The following is a 4,242-nucleotide window of genomic DNA, read 5'->3' as shown; positions in this document are numbered from 1 at the left end:
CAGGGCACACCCACGCGCACACACACACAGACACGCACACACTCAGGGCAGGGCACACCCACGCGCGCACACATGCACGGCCTTGCAGGGCGGGGCGGGTGTGGGACAAGGACGGGTTTCCTCTGGTCCACTTTCAGCCCCGCACGGCTGGGCGCATAACCCGTCCTTGGTCATCGTGGATTCCAGACTCCCAACGTCCTCTCCTGCCTCGCTCACGAGGCCCCCTGCACAGTCACGTCGCCGGGAACATGCCGACGGCCCGCAGGCTTTCCGCCCAGGCGGCCGACGCTGTGAGGTCGACGTGCTTTTCACCAATAAAGACACGTAAGATGTGAAAAGTCTCCAGAAGGAGCCGTGCGACGTCACGGGAAACCCATCGGAGGACGCGTGAATTCCGGCCGCGTCACACCCGCGCAGTCCCTCTCCCTCCCCGGCCTCCACCCTGATGGGCAAACCGGGGACGCGCCCCCGCGGGACAGCGCGAGGCGGGAGGAGCGGGTGCTCCTGGAAGTTCCGAGCGGGTGGCCTGCCCGCAAGCGGCGGAATGCGGGTGCAGTCGAGTTCTTGGTCGGTTATCTTTTTACGCCATTTGCATATCAGTAAAAATCAAGCCATTTCGGTATAATAAAGGAAAAACAAACTTTGTCAGCCCAGCAGCACGTCGCGCAACGAGGAAGACTCAGGCACCCGCAGGCAGGCCGTCACAAACGAATTCAAGAGCGGAAAACCCATGCTCCCATTTTAGAAAGATTTAGCCCCAAACGATTCAGATAAGAAAGAAAAATGACAAACAGACGATATTTCACTAAAAACATATGGAGACAACTGCTGCCTGCCAGGGCCAAACAAAGCAGAAACAGCGAAGTCACCTCACACCACTGGGCACATAAAGCTTCGCGGTGGAAAAGTCGACCACATCCTGCCCACGAAAGTAAGAGTCTGCAGTTACGGACACAGAAAGGCTCAGCGGGGCCCAGCCGCCTCTGGCGCTGCCACCTGCTGGCGGCCCTCTCGGCCACCTGGCACCAGGCCGCTGGCAGTGCGGGATCCGTGCCCGGCCCCTCGTCCCCAGTGTGGGATCCGCGCCCGGCCTCTCGTCCCCAGTGTGGGATCCGCGCCCGGCCCCTCGTCCCCAGCAGCACGGTGCCTGGGACAGGCTGGTGTTTGACGAAAACAGAGGGGCAGGTGCATTCGTCTGGGCAGGTGAAACGCCCACCCGGCCGCCTGTCGTCGGCGAGGGCTGGAAGGCACCACCGCCTGCTGGGCGTGGTCTGCACCCACGCAAAAGACTTGGACCGCGTGGCCCACCTGCACAGCGACACGTGACTCCATGACCATCCGTTCACTTGCGTTGTTCACTATCCGATTCTCTGGCCCATGTGGCCATGTCATGCATTAAATGAGGCACAGGCACAGGCGTGACCCGCACCTGTTTCCTTTTTAAACATGATATTGATTTAACTTTCATCTTTAGATCTGAAATCCAACTGTATTTGGTATTTGGTATTTCATATGCTGTGCAATAGGGTGGAAGTTTCATTTTTTCCCTTACATGTGACGAAGATCTTTCCAAATCATGTCATCCAAGCTGCTTCAGAATGTACTTCACTTACTCTGGGTGTTGAGAGATTAAATGCAAATAGTTACAAATTATTTTATCTATTCATTTCCATAGAACCAAAATGCCCATTACTGAACAACACTTTTCTCAAATTTCTCAAAGTTTAGAAGAATTCTCCCCAAACTGTAAAGACTAGGGTTTATTCCGCCCTTGTTAAGGTTTTAAAAACTCCTAAAAACTCCCCACTCCACCCGGCTACGTCCTCCCTTCCAGTTTCCCAGGAGCTCCTTTTAACAGACTTATAGGTGTGGGCCAGAGTCAGCCTCGGGGGGAAACGTCATCAAAGCCCATGTGGTCACCGGGCTTCACACACCGGGAAAAGGGGAAAGAAAGGGAGCATTTTCACAGACGGTGTCACTGTGGGTGCAGATGACCCAAAAGCGCCTCTGCATGCAGTGCGGAAATAAACAAGAACTACTTAAATGCCGTTAGTCTATGGTATTAATAAAACGGTCACTTATGATACGCTGTGTCAGTATTTTGAACGTATATTTCAATATGCCATCAATAAATAACAACTGGAATAAAAAGATACAATTTACAATAGCATTAAACATCACCAATATCTAGAAATCAATCTAATAAAAGATGAGTAAGGTTTCTACATTGAAATTTTTAAATGTTATTGAGAGGAATACAAGAAGACGTACATGATTTACAGAATGAATCATGTTCGCGAAAAGGATGACTCGATATTGTGAAAGTTGTCAGTTCCCTTCAAATTAATCTAGAAATTCAGAAAAACAGAAAACCATAACCCTAGAACGTGGTTCCACAGTGTAGCGGTGAGCACGTCTGCTTTACGCGCAGAAGGTCCTGGGTTCGCGCCCCAGTGGAGCCACGGTCCATGGTCTGCAGCCACGTCACCCCGAACACGCCTGATGTCTGAGCTCGGAAGCTAAGCAGGGTCGGGCCTGGTTAGTACTTGGATGGGAGACCGCCTAGGAAGACCAGGTGCTGTAGGCGTAAATAATATGAAGAAAGAAAGAAAGAAGATAACAGAAAACCATAACTCCAGCAAGTTCTTTTTTAGGAATTGACGAAGCGATTCTAAACTTTAAGTGGAAGTGAGGAGAGTTGAACACTGTCAAGGGAATCTTGAGGAACAACAAAGCTCAACGCTCACACTGCTGGATGTCAAGAGCTGTTACAAAGTCACAGCAGTTAAAAAGCAGGGTGTTCGCTCCAGGAAAACAGCTCGATGGAGAAGAGAGAACACAGAGTCCAGGAAGAGGTCAAGTGTACACGATCGCCTCGTGGCGCTCCACTGACTTGGAAAAAATAATCTTCGTCACATGTAGGAAAAAAAATGAAACTTCCACCCTATTGCACAGCATATGAAATACCAAATACAGGTGAATTTCAGATCTAAAGATGAAAGTTCAATCAATATCATGCTTAAAAAGGAAACAAATAAAAATATCTTCATGAACTTGGAGCAGTAAAGTTCATTTGAACAGCTTGCAGAGACGTTCTAACGTACAGATAAAAATATTCTACATTAAAATTGAGAAATTCTGTTCAATAAAAGATAATATTAGGAGGGCAGAAAGGAGCCCACAGAGCGAGAGATCTGGGCATCGCATATGGAGAACTGCCCGCATCAGGAGGAAGGACGGGAACTGCCCGCGTCAGGAGGAAGGACGGGAACTGCCCGCGTCAGGAGGAAGGACGGGAACTGCCCGCGTCAGGAGGAAGGATGGGAACTGCCCGCGTCAGGAGGAAGGACAGGAATTTTGTGATCTGTCAGGGCCGCTGGCTGAAACTCGCCCACCAAGCCGCGCTCCGGGTGCGGAGACAGGAGGGTTCCCAGCCTCACCCTGCCGTCCGGCGCCTTCCAAATACCTTAGTCTACCGTGAAGCAGGGGGGAAGAATTCACAGGCACGAGACTCCAGCAACATTCACAGTATTCAGATATTAACGTCCACAAATAAAACCAACGAATTTCCAGATACATTAGAAATCATGAAAGTCCAGCAATACGGTTTGATAAAACAGCAATTTATCCATATCATTTGCCTATTTATCTAACGGAACCAAGAGAAAACCCTTTCTAAGAAGATGTTTCCTTGCCAAACCCTTCGGGTGCCCAGGCATCGGGGCAGCAAAGCCCTTGGAGACATCGAAGGAGAAAACTCCATCCTTCCCCGAAGAACATTAAAGAAACGCGAATTAAATGGAATATCTGCGGGCGCGAAAAGGCAAGAAAAGTGTCACCTGTCCCCAAACTGACCTGTACAGTCGCCACGGTCCCTATCACAGCTGTGAACCCGTTTGGACCCAAAGACCCTAAAATAAAGGGCACCCAAGGCGGGGACGAGCTAAGCGGCGCCGCGGAAAATGCTGCCGGCGGCTGAAGTTCGCCTTTCGCTCCGGGATGAGCCGCTTTTCACAACTGAGGACCCGTAAAATCAAGGTGCAGTGACAACGGCTGTTCTTGCAGCATTTCACTGGCAGCCTCGTGTGTCCTCCGTAAAGTACGGTGTCTTTAACACCGACAGCCTTTTAAACCGCAGAAATAACGCACGGTCAAGTCGCAATGACTGACGCTGCGGGGAGATGGCGCGGGGTTGGGAATAACCACAACAAGGAGCAGGGAGCTCAGGAAGACGCGGACCTG

At 50.8% G+C, this 4,242-nt stretch overlaps 1 protein-coding gene and 1 pseudogene across 1 annotated transcript in view; one reads left to right on the top strand and one right to left on the bottom strand.

Moving 5' to 3' along the window:
- SNTG2 (syntrophin gamma 2) overlaps window positions 1-4,242 on the bottom strand; it is a 91,655-nt gene that overhangs the window by 84,025 nt on the left and 3,388 nt on the right. The gene's annotated exons all lie outside the window — the stretch shown is intronic.
- LOC112478596 lies at window positions 2,472-2,587 on the top strand (annotated as a pseudogene).

Source organism: Pteropus alecto, unplaced genomic scaffold (genome assembly GCF_000325575.1).
Source record: "Pteropus alecto unplaced genomic scaffold, ASM32557v1 scaffold61, whole genome shotgun sequence".
In the NCBI taxonomy this organism is placed as follows: domain Eukaryota; kingdom Metazoa; phylum Chordata; class Mammalia; order Chiroptera; family Pteropodidae; genus Pteropus; species Pteropus alecto.
Note: the sequence above shows the minus strand (reverse complement) of the source record. Positions and strands in the feature narration are given on the sequence as shown.